At 40.7% G+C, this 19,317-nt stretch overlaps 1 long non-coding RNA gene across 1 annotated transcript; it reads left to right on the plus strand.

Annotated features, from left to right (window-relative positions):
* Positions 1–466: 466 nt before the first annotated feature.
* Positions 467–18,066, plus strand: LOC131486730 (uncharacterized). The gene is made up of 3 exons (XR_009249412.1): positions 467–874; positions 6,919–8,460; positions 17,905–18,066. It is a non-coding gene; the product is annotated as an uncharacterized LOC131486730 (long non-coding RNA).
* Positions 18,067–19,317: the final 1,251 nt, after the last annotated feature.

Consider the following 19,317-nt stretch of genomic DNA (forward strand, 5'->3'; position numbering starts at 1 on the left):
TGGAAGAATCTTCTTGTCTAATAGAAATGTAGCAATAGATTCCCTGATGAACTGATCAGATTTAGATGTGGATACACCTGTAGCTACAAATCTTCCTGGTCTTGATATCCCTTTTAAAGTCACTGAAATGGGAGCGCCTGGACAGCTCAGTCGGTTAAGTGTCCTACTTCAGCTCAGATCATGATCTCATGGTCCATGGGTTTGAGCCCCACATCTGGCTCTGTGCTGGCAGCTCAGAGCCTGGAGCGTGCTTCAGATTCTGTGTCTCCCTCTCTCTCTGTCCCTACCCCATTTGTGTTCTGTCTCTCTCTCTAAAATAAACGCTAAAAAAAATTAAAAAGACAGCCAAACTTCCAGAGCTAATTAAAAATGTTTGCTCTGCTTGTCATTTCCTTCATCTCCTTCAGACATATTTTTCTCTCTTCATTCTCTCTTCAGACAAATTGAAGACTGTAAGTGGGGACAGTGTATCTGTTTGGAGTTCAAGAACGCATCAAAGCCACGTGACTTTGAATAAACTTTCTAAACGTCAATTCTTTCATCTGTAAAACTGAGATGGTATTATTAACCCTAAATGGCTTTCCCAGGAACAAGTGAAATAAGCCCCAGTTGTTATTTTTCTCCCGTTGATGAGAAATTAAATTTTGCGATGTCTTCTTAGATACTTTATAAGCTCAAGAAATGAAGCACACTGCTCTTCTTCTCGGATTTATTACATCTGCTGAGAAAGTCTTCACTGGCCTCCTTCTGGAACAGAGATGCAGAGGAACCAAGGCTCAAGTAGTTAAAGAAGCCTTAGATGACGTCCCTCCACAGAGAGAGGGACACAAAGATTCAGAAATGATAACCCCAGAGGTGATGAGTCAACTCACAGGTGAGTCCTTCTCAATCTTACTTATCACGTCGACACATAAGCAAAGTTATTTTTCTTCTTAAAAGCTTCTCTCCTTGTTCCCTCTTTGGTCTGAACTCCCACTGTTAATACTATTCAAGGTGAAATAGCTCAAAACCTGCCACAAGAAAGCTTTTTTTTTTTTTTAATTTTTTCAACGTTTTTTATTTATTTTTGGGACAGAGAGAGACAAAGCATGAACGGGGGAGGGGCAGAGAGAGAGGGAGACACAGAATCGGAAACAGGCTCCAGGCTCCGAGCCGTCAGCCCAGAGCCTGACGCGGGGCTCGAACTCACGGACCGCAAGATCGTGACCTGGCTGAAGTCGGACGCTTAACCGACTGCACCACCCAGGCGCCCCAAGAAAGCTTTTTAATACTGTCCCTGATCATTACTTAAATCACATATCACTGTTTACTCAGCTATGTTTATATATGTACCACCTCCCTGCCAGACACGTTTTACATCCCTTGGGGATGAACACTCATGTTGATTAACTGGTTTTTCAATAAATTAATAGAGAAGGGTAGGCTAGTGCTTAAGAACACAAATTGGGTTCAAATTTCAGCTCAACGTATTGTCCAAATGACCTGATCGTGTTTCTAAACCTCTCCACGATTTAATTTCTTTATTTGGAAAAGTGGCCACCTTAGAGGACTGACAGAGTCTTAAATTCCTGGTACAAATTAATCCCTCAATAAGTTGTTGCCATTATAATGATAACTATTTGTATCCCTACTTTGAGTAAGACACAGGTTGGGCGTTATATATGCATTATATCCAATTCTTGAAGTTCTATTATTGTTGTCAACTTACAGATAAGAACATGAAGGCATAGAGGGTAAGGCTTATACCAGCCGACTCAGCGTGCAGTAGCTCAGTTGAGAACTGAAACTCTGTGTTTCTGGCATAAAATCCTCTCCCAGTTAGTCTGCTGAACCATAGATGTCCTTTTTAGTGCTTTTGTGAACATTTACTGATCACTTAATATGTGCCCAACATTGTTTGAAGTGTTATATTTCGTCTTTTAAAATTCTCACACAAACCATGAGATAGGTCCAGTTAATCTCAGTTAAAAACAAAGCAACAACAAAACAAAACAAAACACCTGAGGCACAAAAGTCATTACTGTGTCCAAGGTCTCAAAGGTGGTAAATGGGAAGGCCAGGACCTCAGAGCTCTCCTCGCATCCCTTACACATCAGTGATGGATGCACCCCTATTATGGAGCATGTACTGCATCCCAGACTGGGATCTGGAAGCAAGAGATACAGCCGTTACCAAACAGATAAGACCCTGACTGTCCTGGAGCTTCATGCGATTGGGAGGAGACAGACACACAAGTGTACATATAATATGTCACATGATGTTCAGCCCTTTGGAGACACTTCAAGTCAAGTAAAAGTGATTGTAAGGGTTGAGGAACAGCTTAGGGCTTTCCATACAGTCACCAAGGATGGCTCATGGATTCAGTGATATTCAGAAAAGACTGAAACTGAGCCCTCATGGAATCAGGGGAACAGCATGCCAGATTAGGGAAGAGCAATGTAAAACCTGGACGAAGGACTACTCTTGGCATGGTTAAAGAACCACAGGTGGGCCCACGTGTCTGCAGTAGAGTGAGGGGAATAGAGTGGGGGCAGGTGATCAGGGTGAAGGGTGATGAGGGTCCTCTGGGCAGTGGTAAAAATATTGTATATGAATGAAATGGACAATTAGCAGACTGTCGAGGGGTACAATCATTCGTACCACAGGATACATACCAGCACACAGAAGATCCCAGCAGATACAAAGTCTAGTTAGATTACTGCAGTTTGTGCAAACGAAGGGACTGCCTACTTGTATTAAAGGGGAAATGGCAACAAACACACAAACAGGAAACAGCCACATATCCATAGATGGAAGGATAGGATATTTTGAAGTTTCCAGGACCTGCCATCGATTGAGCCAGGACTGTGACTTAAGAGACAAGTCAGGGTCCCATCGACACATGGAATGAAGTCACCATTTAGGGGGATCAAGAAAACTGAGGGAGGAAAAGCTTTGGAGGGAAACCATGAGAGACTTATTGGAGACACATAAAATATCAACACACAGGAGTTTAACAAAGAGCAAGTATGTGAGTTCTAGGGAAAAAGGAGCTTGTACCAGACAAAACACTTACTTATGCAGACATTAAGTGACCCAAATCTCAGTAAACACATTTTTATTCCTCACTCATACTACATGGCCACCTTGGGGCTGCTGAGGCTCTGCTCCAAGTTGCCTTGATCCTGAGACCCAGGCTGCCAGAGCAGACGGGTTAACACTTTGCCAGTCTCATGGCAGAAGGCAAAGGCGCGATGAATCATGCACTCGCTCATAAAGCTTTTCCTTAGAGGTGACCAACGTAATTTCCATTCTCATTCCATTGGCCAGAGCAAGTCACATGGTCAGGTCTGACATTTTTGTAGTGGAGATATGTAATTGTCGTCTAGAGGAGACGGGAATACTAATTCAATCTACCTCAGGGATAAAGGATATAAAATATGGGCAATGTCTGCATGAAGAAACTAGTTGAAGCTGTAAGTCTGGATATCACCAAGAAGGTAATTGTAAGAAAGCATAGAAGTCTGATGTGTGGGGTGCTCCAGGTTTCTGAGGTCCAGATAAATCAGAAAAACAGTCTGTGGTGAAGTTGTCAATAATGTAGGAGAAGAGAGATGGGTGTCCCGGATGCCAAATGAAATAAATGCTTCAATAATAAAAGATTGATCAACAGTGTGCCGATCAAATACACTGAGGACAGAGAATTGACTGTTGTATTTATAAATGTTCAAGTTATCTGTCACTTGGAAATAAGAATCTCTCTAGAACGTTGGGGATGAAACTCTGGTTCAAGTGGGTTCAAGAGTAAATGGGAGGGGAGGAAATGGAGCATAGACCGCTCGCTCAAGGAGTTTTACTGTATGTAACACAGTACTGTGTCATCAATAAAATGCCCTGCCCCGTCAATGGCAGGAAAAGGGCTGCAATCAAATCAGCAACCCAGACCAATAGAAGCCTCTAGTTCTTAAAAAAAAGAACAGATGTCATAAAAACATCAGCAGGTATTCATTTTGTGAACTCACGGAAGACAGAAGAAATAACCGGAATAACACTTGGGAAAGAACACTTCTTTTCTTAAAAAGGAAAAGAGTTATCTATGTTTTCATTTCAATTCATTCATATTGACACCAGATGGTGTTATAATAAATCATTCCTTTACTTCCCTGAACAACAATCTTCTTTCTTCTATGTTCCTTCCTGAGACTTCATTTTTCCTTCAGAAAGAGTATGAATTGTTGCCAGTTCAATTGTACATAAGCCCTAGACTACAGGGAATTGAAGAACTGACTCTTTGTCACTGCAGTACATTTACTATCCCATGTCCCGTATGAAATATTTGCCTCTGATGCTAAGTGAACACATTAAACCAACTCATCTTTCAAGCCCTGTGTACATTTCTTGTCTCCATTCCTCTTTCTATAGAATCAGTGACCATATTCTGGATTTTGGTTGTCACAAGTATGATGACTTTTTCCACAGCTGGACAGCTTATACCTCACACCAGGGGTCAGGCTTGGTGACATCAGCACCTGTACGTTATCGTGCAGTCATCAAATATTTAGGTGCTTAAGAGATAATGTGTTAGCCATCATTTACTTACCAGGAGACCTCTCTCATTTTTGTTCTCATATTTTCTTCTTCTCTCTAAATGATGATGATGATGATGATGATGATATGAGAAAGTATTTCCTCAGTTATCTGAAAAATAGTTTTCCTATACATATGAGATAATTATTATTCTGAAGGCAGTTGACTCCTGATTATCAGGCATATGAGACAATCATACTATCTATGCACTGGTCATCAAAATCACAGGTAAAGTGTAATCTGCGATTGTTGTTCCCAAACATGCAAAGGTTTACCAGAAATCAGAGAAAAAGTAGCCATATGTGTTTATTAATTATTTCAGAAATGACTCTGCAGATCATAAAACTAGAGCGATCAAAATGAGTAGAATTTGATATTATAGAAACGATTTGATAATTAAAATTACTTAGTTTGGATTAATGATACAGCAATTTGATCATGTTTCGGCAGGCAGAGGTTGAAGACCAAAAGAATGAAGTAATTAGACTTTAATAAATTCAGTCATGGTATAAACCATTACGAGGATGTGCCAAACACAAATGTTTTTGTTATTGTGAGGGGCACCTGGGTGGCTCAGTCAGCTGAGCATCCGACTTCAGCTCAGGTCATGATCTCAAGGTTCATGAGTTCGGGCCCCATGTTGGGCTCCGTGCTGACAGCTCAGAGCCTGGAACCTGCTTCAGATTCTGTGTCTCCCTCTCTCTCTGCCCTTCCCCCACTCTCTCTCTTTCTCTCTCTTTCTCAAAAATAAACATTAAAAAAATAATAATAAATGGCTTGTTATTGTAAACATACACCTGAGTTTTCCATGTAATCTATTTAATAGCGATGAAACATCTACAAAAATTTGAAACTGTAAAACCGTTTATTACGGTCGTGTCTTTCTAGATATAGAATGTAAGGTTGTGTTTTCGTGCGTATACTGCTTAACTCTTCACAAGTCAATATTATATCTCTCTTGAGACTTCAGTATTTGGGCCCGAGAACTGTGGACTGCTACATCCGTTAAGTACCAAGTGATGCACACTTGTCACTAAATGGCTTCCAGCTTCCACATTCTCCAACCACTCTTCTGAACGAGAACGGATCAGCGGTAAGCCAATCCTGCTTTTCTTTTCAACACTTAGGCTGAATGCTAGGAAAACTTGTCTGCCTCTCAAGGGAGGTTAGACTCAAGCCCTTACACTACCAAGGTGGGTTCCAAGTAGCTGCTGTCAGTGTTTAAATGTTTCCCTTACGGGAACAGAAAGCAAGACCCCAACTCCACGCCCTTCAGAGAAACAGATTCATCAGCATAAACCCTTGGTGTTGCCAGTACTGGATTTCAGTGCATTAAATGGACATCTCAGACGCTTCTCACAGGGAAATATACAGGGCACTACGAAAAAGTGAGCATTTGGTACAACCCATGAACGTTTGTGAAATCCGTGATTCGTATGAAATAAATAGCATCGACAACATAAAATGTAGTCCGTGCTGGGTTAAAGTGTGCATGCATATGTAGGGGGGTAGTAGCAATAATTATTAAATACGTTTTTCTGAAAATATTCAGAAATATTCAAATATTATTCAAAAAATAAATATATTTTTCTGACATTGAACATATATATGTATTTACTTTCTCTCAATTGTGACAGAGCTACATAGATATTGTATAGTCTTAATTTTTCCAGGAACTTAAAATCTACATGGAAGAAAATCTTCTCTTCGTCCAAAGTTTTACCATGAACTGGACAAATGCTTTGACCAAATCCTGTAAGTGAAAAGAGCAGCTTCAAATAACAGGGATATTAGAAATTAGATTTTTACAAATGTTTGTTATTGAAGTATAGAGGAAATGTAGTTTCAGGTGTACCACATAGTGATTCGACAAGTGCGCACATTATGCAGTGACTGTCACCACCTGTCACCGTACAAGACATTGTTACAGTATTGTGGACTATCTTCCTTACGCTGTACTTTTCATTCCTGCGACTTATGTTTTTACTTAAATTTTTTATGTTTATTTATTTTTGAGAGAGAGGAAGACAGAATGCTAGCAGGGGAGTGACAGAGAGAGAGGGAGACACAGAATCGGAAGCAGGTTCCAGGCTCCATGTTGTCAGGGCCTGACGCAGGGTTTGAACCTACAGACTGTGACATCATGACCTGAGCCAAAGTTGAACGCTTAACCAACTGGACCACCCAGGTGCCCCGCATTCCTGTGACTTATTTACTTTACCACTGGAAGTTTGTACCTCTTCACCGGCCCGTCCCCCCCAACCTCCTCTCTGGCAACCACCACTTTGTTCCTGGTATTTATGAGCCTGTTTCTGTCTTGTTGTTGTTGTTGTTGTTGTTGTTGTTTTTCAGAAGCCAAATATAAGTGAAATCATATGTATCATATGTATTTCTCTGTCAGACTTAAGAAATCAGATTTTTATTGAATTGAAACCCACGGCCAAACACAAGTTCCATAAACTCAAAATAGAGCCACCGCCTAGAGAGTTCCCAAGACCACCCTAGGAAGACCCCAGACTCGCCTGGTCCACCAGGTCTGCACCTGTTTGTAGGGCGGCTTGTCCTGAAGGAGGACTGAGGGCTGACTCAGCAGCAGCACAGAGTGGGGGCGAGACAGAGTAGACCCCCTATGGAAGGGAAGGCCAGCCCCACACCAGGAGCTGCCCCTGCAGGGGTGGGACTGAGGCTCCCGGTGCAGGTTCGCAGGCCCTGGGGCAGAGAGAAAGCTGTGGTTTAAAGCAGCAACTAGAAGCTAAAGGAATCAGCCTGGAAGGAACGCTGCCGGAGGGAGCTGCTGGAAGTCTTCCTGGCCTGAGGGGCTGCAGTGGGCAATGCTCACACACCTGCACCTGGTTAGCGCTGCTCACACACACCTGCCCCTGGTCAGCGCTGCTCACACACACCTGCACCAGGCTAGAGCCGACTCAACAGGTCCGGGCGTCCTGGTCCTGCAGCCTCAGCGAGCCTGGGCCCCTCACACACACCCTCCTAGTGAGCCCCCTGGGCGGCCCCAGGGCAGCACACAGAGGAACACCCCAGGGCAGCGCTCGCTACAGCTCCAGTCCTCTCACCAAGGTGACACAGGTGCACAGCACCCCGGAACGTTCCAGGCCCGCACCACCTCGGCTCCAGACCCCCTCCCCCCTCCCCCGACCCCGGGGGAGGGCTTTCCCTGCACAGAATGCTCCAGAACCTCTTGGCTCCTGCCTACCTTAGCTCCAGGGGAACCGTGCCCTCTCCTTCTTCATTGAGACGTGTTCTGGACAGAACTGGAGAGAGAATTTTCAAGAGCAAGAGAGCCTGATTTGGGAGTGAATCATGAAGGAACATTTGATCAGATTTCCAGCTTGGGGTGTCAGACTTTTTCAAGCAACTCTGGGCATGAGGAAAAAGGGATGTAAGAGTCCCCTGACGGCACCGCACCGGCCGACACTGAGGTGACCAGCGACATATGTGCAAGACCAATGTACGGCCAAGTGTAAGGTTACTCAGACCGTAGACTGCACAAGAAGACTTTCTCACAATCCTTTTTCTTTTTCATTTTATACCTTGCCCGGGGCAAGGGTCTTAGCTTCTCTGAGCCCCACTTTTTAAATAATGAAACCTCCCTCACAAGGCTGTCGTGAGTAATGACTGGTCTGATTGCAGATCCCAAGGGCAAGTCCTAAAAACAACTTCTGAATAAAGAAGGGAAGTGGCTTCTCAGCAAGGCAATGGGAAACACTCACATGTATCTTCCTCGCCTGCCTTGGAGCTGCCCAGACTGTGGCCTTGACCTGAGCATTGGCCACTTTACTCTTGCAAACCATCAAAGATGGAGATAAGATCTTCAGTAGAAAACCCATCTGTGCAAGTGAACAGAAGAATGAGATCATTCCCACTCTACAGTTAAAGGTAAGAGGATCCCATTCCATAGCAAGTCTCAATTACACACACGGATAAGGAGCAGACAAGGGTACTAATCCTCTCTGTCTGGGACTTTACCGTGCATGACCAAAATGCATCCTAAATACAGACATGGATAGATGTAGATAGAAAACATACATAAGAGAATCGATCCTTTTTCTACAACTGTATTGAAAATGTCCCTTAAGAAATACAGAAGAGCTAAGATGTTATTTCAGACTTATAACTATACCTTATCAGATTTTAAGAAGAGCAAGTATGACAGAAATTCAAAATATAAATTGATGTTTTTAAATTACTTATGAGAAGATAGAGGTGTATAAAGACATTATTCTAAGCCTGGAAATTTCTAATATTCATTTGCAAACCTGCACTTATATATGCCTAAATTTAAGATAATAGATACACCATAAGCATTACTGTAATTATGATGTTCTTTAGGGAAGCATTAAAACTCAGTCTAACACATTATAGTGCACAGCATTTTCTAAGAGTTTGAAAAGGCACTCATAAATGCAAATTCAGAAGTTCTGGGTTGTTCTGTACTTATTTTTATCTTTATAACTAGATGAGTTTAAAAGTAAGGAGCAGCGAGTGAATGCAGTTTTCCCACAGAAACGCCTTGGCTGTTACAGGGTCCTTTATACTAAAAGCTTTGGAAAGGTAGTATTTTAGCTTTTTATGTTTCTCACATTAATTGCTACTTCTATGCACTGTAACACTCTTAACTAGGTTTGTGATTTGTTTTTAAAGAAGAATTTATTTTGAAATTATGATCTGAAAAGTCCTTGGGTTAAGGATTTTTATAGTGTTGACTTAAACAGCAATGACAGATCTGGACCATGTGTAAAACACAGCTCAGGGCTAAAAGGTGTAATCACAGGGATGCTAGAATGAAAGATGCTAGAAATTAGAAGATAGTCCATAAGGTCAATTGCAGTATCTCATCAAAGTTTGCATTACAATAAAATTATTTTGCTCCTGTTTTTAAATTAAATATAAGGAGCAACACAGGACCCTATTTTTACTAATCGAGAATTGCACATTTGAAGTCAACGTAAAACCTGTTTCCCTGGCTTGGATGAGGGTAAGTTTCCATACTCTTTACCCTGCCTTTGTGTGAGAGAATAAAATTGAGCAATGAGTTGTCCCGAATCCTTTATTGCAGGAGCAGACGGGGATGTGGTACAGCTGTGAAAAAAATAAACACAAATTATCCAGAGGCATGTACCAAACCACAAACTCTGGCAAAAGGAAATGACAGAGCTCTACTTGTTAAAAGGGGTATAGTTGGGGAGTGCCTGTCTGGCTCAGTTGGAAAAACGTGAGAGTCTTAATCTCAGAGTTGTGAGTTCAAGTCTCACTTTGGGTGTAGAGACTACTTTAAAAAACAAAACAAACAAACAAAAACCTTGCCCCCCCCCCAAAAAAAAAGGTGCAGGTAAAGATTGTTTGCAAATTGTTTGGTTTTTCAAGTCAATTTCAAATACACTTCAGAGTCTGATGTTTTAAAGGAACCTCCTTTCTACTCCTGGACACTGCAACACTAAAGCATGGTACTGATTTTATTTCCTGGGATTGTGGTGCTGGTGGTAATTGTTTAGATCTTGACTTTCCCTGAATGCACTTCACTTCACAGCCCCAAGGTCCCCTTCTGTGCTGAATGCCTAGTGGGAGAACCCCAATCTTATCCCCTCACATAACCAGACAATTTTGAAGACCTTTACCTGAAATTCTCACAGTAAATTAAAATGTGCAGAAATGAATTTACTGTCTTTGTCCTGCCTATAAAACTTACATGATTAAAGGTCACCAGTACCCATCAGATAACCTTACATGAATCACTCTCCTTATTAAGAAAGGAAATCTACTCAACTGATCCACCTGCTCCAACTACTCTGAAAGTAGCTCTTATTCCTCTCTTGAGTCACAGCGCCCCCTGGGGGGGTGTCAGGGCTAGGTACCTGACCTAAGCACTGCCCCTCCTCCTCCAACCGCGCCCCCCCCCCCCCCCCCCCGCCCTCTCTCCAGCTGTAAGTGCGCATGTCTATGGAAGTGAGGGGATAAGGGTGGAGGGTAAGAGGGCTGGAAGTCCCAAACACCCTTGAGGTTTTCCTGGAGGGTTTGGGAAACTGAAACTTTGTCTTCTGAAATGGGCATGTAAGCCTGGAATGGCTGAGCACTAAAGGACGTGGAGCCACGGCAAAGTTAGTGAGGACACAGCCTCCTAATGATACATTTCAGTCTCCTAGATCTCCACTTACAAGGAGCTAGATATGTCCCTGGAATTCAGTCCATTGCATGAGCCCTTCTGTAACATAAGCTATTCTCAATTGTTTTGTCACTTGCGGTGAAGGAAGACCAGCCCATACACACCCCATACCGCAGTTGTTGTTGTTTTTTGCTTTCTCCCCTTCACTTTCCTGAGAACGTTGACTTCAGGTGACCAGTGGGTGGGTCTTAGCATCTTTGTATTTACAGTACTTAGCCAACTCTGCTCCTCGAAGGAGCTCAAGGTTTGCTGATGGAGAGAGTGAATGAACACATTTTTAAAAAGAATTAAGTTCACAGAAATGAAATGAAACAAGACCATTTCCTCATGGTTAAATAATGCTAGAGAATAATTTTATTCTTGAGTCTCACGCTATATTTTACGAATGTATGAAAATTCATGTTTCACCTCTGAATAATACAGGTATGAGTTTGAACTGAGAGAAAGTAGTGCATGGCAACATGACATCGCATCTCATAAAATAGGATTCTGATCAGACATTCCATTTAAAATCCCATTCAATGGAAGTCATCACTGGTGTGGGGGCACCTGGGTGGCTCAGTCGGTTGAGAATCCTACTCAATTTCAGCTCAGGTCATGATCCCCGGACCGTGGCATCCACACTGGGCACACAGCCTGCTTGAGATTCTCCCTCTCCCCCTCCCCTGCTCATTGTCTCTCTCTCTCTCTCTTTCTCTCTCTTTCTCTCTCTCTCTCTCTCCCTCTGTCAAATAAATAAATAAATGACTAAACAAACAAACAAAACAAGACAAAACAAAATTGGTATGAAGATCTTGGGAAATAGACCTGTTGGTCCTGTCAGAACCAGAAGTAAATTAGGAAAGACAAGGCTGTTAGTTACTTCTGGTTTGTTGCTATAGATGCAATTATAACTGTAACACTTCACTCCTCGGGGGCTCTGGAAATTGGGGTTATAAACCGTGTCATGAAATTCCCATCTCTCAATGCTCTTTATGCTTCAGTCACCTTACCCGTGTTTAGAAATTCTAAAGGATGGGACTGTTCTAAGGTCTTGAGCTGGACTCTCCATGTTCTGTCATCTCTAGTTCTCCTGTTCTAAAACCATCTTATTCCAGCTCTTCTGAGTATTAATTTTATTACTAAATCCCAAACTGCTTATTTGAAAGACAAATTGTAAGCCTGTGTTTGTCTAGAAGTCCCAAATTTTTGTAGAGTAGACAATGTAGTCTTTTTGGTTCTTGTGTAAGAAATGCTTTGTCTATCCTAGTAATATCAATGTCTGTTTGGGTGTTCTTGTAAAAGTTTTAAAGATATGCTTTGACATATTTAGGTTTTATCGTATAATTTATCATCTAAACCTGGATATCTCTGTTAGTGAAAGGCGGTAATAATTATTCTAGAGTTGCAGGTGTAAACTGGGACTGATCTGAGAAAAGCAAAATATATGGTCATCCTTTTTTAATTCAACAGGACTTGATATTTTGGAAAAGAGGGATCAAAATAAAATTCACCAACATAGGCAATTCTCCCATACGATCTTTTGAATATTCTTTTTTCAGTGATCTCAATGATACTACATCATAAATGAAGTCCCATGTATGTGGAACTTTTCTTATGCTTTATTCTTTTGTTTATCCATTTTCTTTTTTTATTAAATTTTTTTTTCAACGTTTTTTTGTTTTGTTTTGTTTTTTTATTTATTTTTGGGACAGAAAGAGACAGAGCTGAACGGGGGAGGGGCAGAGAGAGAGGGAGACACAGAATCGGAAACAGGCTCCAGGCTCCAAGCCATCAGCCCAGAGCCTGACGCGGGGCTCGAACTCATGGACCGCGAGATCGTGACCTGGCTGAAGTCGGACACTTAACCGACTGCGCCACCCAGGCGCCCCTCCATTTTCTTAATTATTGTACCTTTGTAAGGATTCTGTATGTAGTAGGAGAAGCTCTTGACTTTATTATCTTTATTCAAAAAAATTCTTGGCTGGGGCGCCTGGGTGGCGCAGTCGGTTGGGCGTCCGACTTCAGCCAGGTCACGATCTCGCCGTCCGTGAGTTCGAGCCCCGCATCAGGCTCTGGGCTGATGGCTCGGAGCCTGGAGCCTGTTTCCGATTCTGTGTCTCCCTCTCTCTCTGCCCCTCCCCCGTTCATGCTCTGTCTCTCTCTGTCCCAAAAATAAAAAAAAAAAAAAAAAAAAAAATTCTTGGCTAATCTTAACTCTTCTCTCTTCCGTGTAAAGTTTAGATCTAGCTGGCCAAATTGCGCATACAAGGAAAAAAATTCTATTGGGATTTGTTTGGAATTGCATAAATGTGTAAAAAACACATTTATGAGAAGAAATAAATCACACAAACTTTTCCTATCTGCGAATATGGTGCATCTCTCTATTTAGGTCTTATTGGATGATTTTCAGTATTTTTATACATTTCTTCATAATGAGCATGCATATTTTTTGCTACACATTTAGAGCTAGGTACTGAAGTAAGCTTGTTGATTTATTTTTTGTGATTTCTCTTACTAAGTTGTGTGCCTTATAAGTTAATTTTCACAATGTTGGTTTCTAATATTTAGGGATAAAATTGAATTTGGCAAATTAGTCATATATACAGAACATCAGCTGAATTCTTATAAAAACTTTGTCTCATGTGAGTTGTTAGTATTCTTTATATATTCTGTGTACAGGTCCTCTAGCAGATATATGTTTCACAGATATTTTCTCCCAGTCTGTGGCTTGACTTTGTTTCTGAACATTATTTTTTAAAGACTGGAATTTTTATTTTTGACAAAATTGCAAACTTTTTAAATTTTATGGGTCATGATTTTTGTGTTTAATCTAACCAAAGTTTTACTTTTTTTTTTTTTGTCTAGGAACATACATCATTATAGTTTTGGCTCTTATATTTAAGTCTGTGAACCATTAAGAGTTAACTTTTTTTTTTAACTGAAGTCATATCATTGAACACATATCATTGTTTACATACCAACTCTTCCATTTATTAATTATATGGTTTTGGGAAATTGAGGATGACAATGCAAACCTCAGGTGGTTGTTAATAATGATATCATGAGATAATGCTTTGGAAACTCAGTCCATCACTAGGCAGACAATAAGTGCTCATTAACCAGTTGCTATTTGGTTACTTGTAGATGAGTTTGCAAAACATACATTGAACATACTGAAGCTAAATGTATGTCACTTCATCTTATATGAAACTTAATCCATGTAGTTAATCACTTCCATGATTTATATATTCTGTAACTTAATACTATTTTTCAGTAAACTGTAGTCTTTTTTTTTAATTTTTTTAATGTTTATTTATTTTTGACAGAGAGAGACAGAGCATGAGTGGGGGAGGGGCAGAGAGAGAGGGAGACACAGAATCCAAATAGGCTCCAGGCTCTGAGCTGTCAGCACAGAGCCCAACACGGGGCTCAAACTCACAGACCTCGAGATCATGACCTGAGCCGAAGTCGGACACTCAAGTGACTGGGCCACCCAGGCGCCCCTCAGTAAACTATAGTCTTAAAAGAAGCATTTCTTCACCGACATCTATCTTTTAATGACATAATGTATAAAAATCACTTTTCTGAGTATTTTAATGAAAATGCTATTTTGCTATACCCAGTGATATAGTATCAAGTAAGTACAAAAAATGGTAAGTTTGGTGGGAAAGCAAGTCTAAAGAGAAATGCAGTTTCTTTCTTATGTTTTTGTCATAAAAGCTGTTAAAAAGACAACATTTGCATCCATGGTACTTGGAGGCCTTTAAGAACTGGGTATTGGGGCACCTGGATGGCTCATTCGGTCAAACGTCCAACTCTTGATTTTGGTTCAGGACATGATCTCAGGGTTCGTGAGTTTGAGCCCTCCATTGACCTCTGCCTGACAGCGTGGAGCCTTCTTAAGATTCTCTCTCTCTCTCTCTCTCTCTCTCAATAATTAAATAAACCTAAAAAAATAATTGGGTATTAGGAATCACTAAACAGTTAAAAATAAATCATAATAGTATAGTACTTACATTCTCCTTTTTGTGCTCATATGATAGACACTTGAGCTATTTGGAACCCATGGGGGAGATAACAAAGGAATTTAAAAATTTGAAACACACAGTACTTAAATCAACATTTTACTCTATTTGCCAAATATTTATTATAAAAAGTGAAAACCCAAAAAGAAACTCCAGACCATAGTATTTATCACAGATTCTACTGTTAGTCTGGAAGGTGATCAGCTTTTCCATGGGTTGGTTCCACTGGTAGGAATTAGGACTTGTGCAATGCAATCCAGCCCCAAGCAGAAAGCACCCATATGTGGCTTTCCTAAGACTCTCTTAATACTACTTACTATATCCACATTGATTGAGGTCAATTTTGGGCACTAAGCTCTGGCAAAGAGTTATCATCCTAACATCTGAGAGTATCTCTGTGAACAAGGGTGGCCTTTGCCAAGGAGGGACAGTCTAAAGTCACTGACAACACGATGACCAAAGGTTCCCAGGACCTCCACTAGTTCCTTTGTGTGGGCAAAAGTCCTGTGACACCTGTTCCCTCTATATTTCCTACAATTTAGTTCCCTCTGAAAATGCATGATTCTCATTATGGCCGAGATCCAGGAACAGGTGGGAGTGGAAGACTGAATTAAATAGATGATACAGATGCTTGGTTCAAACTGTGTTCTGACATGTAAACTTAGGTGAGCTATTTAAATTCTGTCTCTGTGTTTTTAAGTGCAGAATCAGAAAGTTTTCACCTCCTCAAGTGATTCCAGAGGTGAAATGAGGTCAAGTATGTAAGGTGGGCTGCATTTCATGGGTGCTCATTTGCCTAACACACTTAGGAAACAGCTTGCGTCTTCTGTGGTCTGTCAGTGATACCTAACCTCCTCGTCCTTATGTTCTGCTGCCTCAGACTTCTCAGGAAATAAGTTGATGTTCAGGGTTCTGTATTTATAGAGGTTATAGTTGGACACCGAATCTCTCATTTTTGTTTTGTAATGTACGAAAGCATGATGAAACATCTCTAAATATAATAACTGAATTGATTAAAAAGTGTTCTGAAATTTATCTTGGAATAGCACAAGGTACTTGGATGTATGTATTTTAAAATTGAACTTGGAGAAGGTGTTTATCATTTTGTAGAGACAAATGGATAAAGAGGAATATCGAGCTTTTGTTGACAACTCATCCCTTTGAAATATTGACACAATTACTTCCAAACTACCCCCACATCCCCCTGACAAAAAAAAATGTACATTCTTCTGTACTTCTGCACATTAAGGTCTGGCCCTGAGCAATTTAAAGAAGCTTTCATAGGAATTCAAGAGTGAACTATAGCTTGAAATGATAGAAAGCCTCTTATTCTTCCAACTCCCTAAATTTGTAAAGAAAGACACCCCAAACTAGCAACACAGATACAAATTTAAGAGTGGTTTCTGCTACTAGAACAGAGTGATATTCATTTTCTCTTTGGATTGTGCTTGTAGTATTTGTAAGCAATATATTTGGACTCTTTCTCTCCATACCATTGTTCAAGAGCAAGGTTGTCTTTCCACAAAAACTGCTTTTGCTATGTCAAATATGTGCCTGTGGCCAATTAACAAAAATTTCCTAGAGCCTAATGAGATAACAGTCATCAGCATCAGTATATGCAAATACATGGGTGAAACGTTTTTGAAGGATACAGGCAAATGGAAAGCTTTATGTGGGATTAATATATCTCCCATTTTCCTTGATTCCCTGTTAAATTTTAAATCTTAAAATTTGGGGGCACCCAAGTCACTCAGTTGGTTAAGTGACCTACATTACCTCAGGTCATGATCTTGCAGTCTGTGAGTTCAAGCCCCACACTGGGCTCTGTGGTGACAAATCAGAGCCTGGAGTCTGCTTTGCATTCTATGTCTCTCTCTCTCTCTCTCTGTCTCTGTCTCTGTCTCCCTCCCTCCCTCTCTCCCCACCCCTGCTCACACTCTGTCTCTCAAAAATGAATAAATGTTTAAAACATTTTTTTAAATAAATCTTAAATTTTGGCAGTAGACTACTTAAAAGGAGAGAAGTTCGTAAGATCTAAAAAATAAAAATTATGGAGGCGCCTGGGTGGCTCAGTTGGTTAAGTCTGATTTCGGCTCAGTCTGTGATCTAATGGTTTATGAGTTTGAGGCCTGCGTCAGGCTGTCTGCTGTCAGCACAGAGCCTGATTGGGATTCTCTCTCTCTTCCCCTTACCCACTCACGCTTTCTCTCTCTCAAAACTAAACATTTAAAAAATACAAATAAATAAAACTTATGTATGAAGCAACTCGACTTCCAGTTCTCTGCAGAGAAAGTTATTATAATGATATCCATACTCATTACTTGTTTCCAACCACAGAGGTTGAGATGATATATCCTATCTGGTCAAGGTCAGCCCCTTCACCGGTGCCTTTGATTTCATCTGCCCTCTTCCAGGATGTATTTGCGGTGAAAAACCCAGTCCTTTCTTTCAATGTTAATATTTCCCTCTGCATTGACTCCTTTCTCTAAGACCATGGACGTGACCAATTCTGTGTAATTCTTAAAAATAATTCTCACGGTATGGGCACCTAGGTGGATCAGTTGGTTAAGCGTCTGACTTCGTCTCAGGTCATGATCTCATGGCTCCTGGGTTTGAGCCCCATGTCGGGTTCTGTGCTGACAGCTCAGAGCCTGGAGCCTGCTAAGGATTCTGTGTCTCCCTCTCTCTCTGCCCCTCCCTCACTCACACTCTTGTCTCTCTCTCCAAAATAAACACTTAAAAAATTTAAAATTAGAAAAAAATAATAGTTCTGATGGTTAAAGTTCCAGTTGTTTCCTTTCTCTCCTTACCATCTAACAAAACTTCTTTAAAAAGGGACTTATGTCATCTTCTTGCGTTCCTCATCTCTCTTTTATATCTTGGCACAAAGCGGTCAGATTCGGGACCCTACCATGGGAAAACCTCATGTCACTGCTCCGTCTGCTGCATCCAGTTTGGTCACCATCCCCCATACCTGTCAATCTTAATCACGTCCTGTGTGCTGATGACCCACACGTCCATGCATCTCAGTGGACATTTGAGCTCGGAAGACATTTTCATAATGTGGACACATTCACAATCATCTTGAAATACATATTGTCAATTCCTAACTGATCATCTTTCCTCTTAAACCTGTCCTCCTGTCTTCCACAGCTCAGTGAAGAAATGACCATCACCCACCTCACAAACATCAAGTCAGAAACCTAAGAGAAATTGGGAGTCTTTTATGACACTCCTCAACAAAGTGAGGACCAAATCCTGCTCCTTCGATTCTGTAAAATTTTCTGAATCCTACCACTGTTTATTCCCTTTTGTGTTATTATTCAGGTCTTCATCAGTATTTTTAATTCTAACTGTGTTTCTCCCTGACAACCTTAACTGCAGCATTCTTTGCTCTGCTGTCAAAGGCACCTACATCGACTGTTACACGCAAAGTTCCTTCACTGGGTCTGGATGAGATTGATATTCCTTGGAATTACACCCAAGGACTTCCGAGGCAAGTAGTGTGTGCAGTGATAGCTCAGATACAAATATTATCTCACTTCTAGTATCGATTTTTCTCCAAACCCCATGAGGCATTTAAAAAGCGTGTTTTCTAATTTCTAGACATTTAGCATTTCTTTTCTTTTTCAGTTGTGTGTGTGGATTTTAACTTAATTACATCTTAGAAAATGTAGCTTGCAATGACTTTGCTAATTAATTAGCAAAAGACAGAAAATGTAACCTGCATGATTTCAATCCTTTGAAAGTTTTGAGGCTAGGGGCGCCTGGGTGGCGCAGTCGGTTAAGCGTCCGACTTCAGCCAGGTCACGATCTCGCGGTCCGTGAGTTCGAGCCCCGCGTCAGGCTCTGGGCTGATGGCTCGGAGCCTGGAGCCTGTTTCCGATTCTGTGTCTCCCTCTCTCTCTGCCCCTCCCCCATTCATGCTCTGTCTCTCTCTGTCCCAAAAATAAAAAAAATAAAAAAATAAAAACGTTGGAAAAAAAATTAAAAAAAAAAAAAAAAGAAAGTTTTGAGGCTAATTTAAGGGCCAGACTGTGGCCTGTTTTTCAACCTAGGTTAGTCTAAAAATAATAGGTATCTTCCAATTACTAGGTTTCATATTCTAGACATGTCCAGTGTGTAGGGACTCATCAGTTGTTTAAAATGTTCTCTATTCTGATTAATAGATTGTGCAATTTCTCTGTCAGTTGTTTAGGTAGTGAAAGTACTTCTTCATAATGACAGTTTTTTTTGTCAAGATTGACTAGTGGCTCTGTCAAATTTTATTTTATATATCTTGAAGCTATATAATTATAATTAGGAGAATATACTTTATTTTTTAATTTTTATATACATCTGTTTGATTTAACTTTTTATCATTTTATGGAACCCTGCTTTATTTCTGGTACTGCTTTTGCCATATTGCCCAATTTTGTCTAATAGTAATGCATTCCTGCCATCTTCCTGTAAGTTGCTTTTTGCTTGTGTATTTTTTCTACCCTTTGACTTTCATTCTTTCTCTTTCTTTATATCTTTATTATATTGCATTAAACGCCAAATAGCTGAATTTTCCAAACATTCATA

This window comes from Neofelis nebulosa, chromosome 10 (genome assembly GCF_028018385.1).
Source record: "Neofelis nebulosa isolate mNeoNeb1 chromosome 10, mNeoNeb1.pri, whole genome shotgun sequence".
Taxonomy (NCBI): domain Eukaryota; kingdom Metazoa; phylum Chordata; class Mammalia; order Carnivora; family Felidae; genus Neofelis; species Neofelis nebulosa.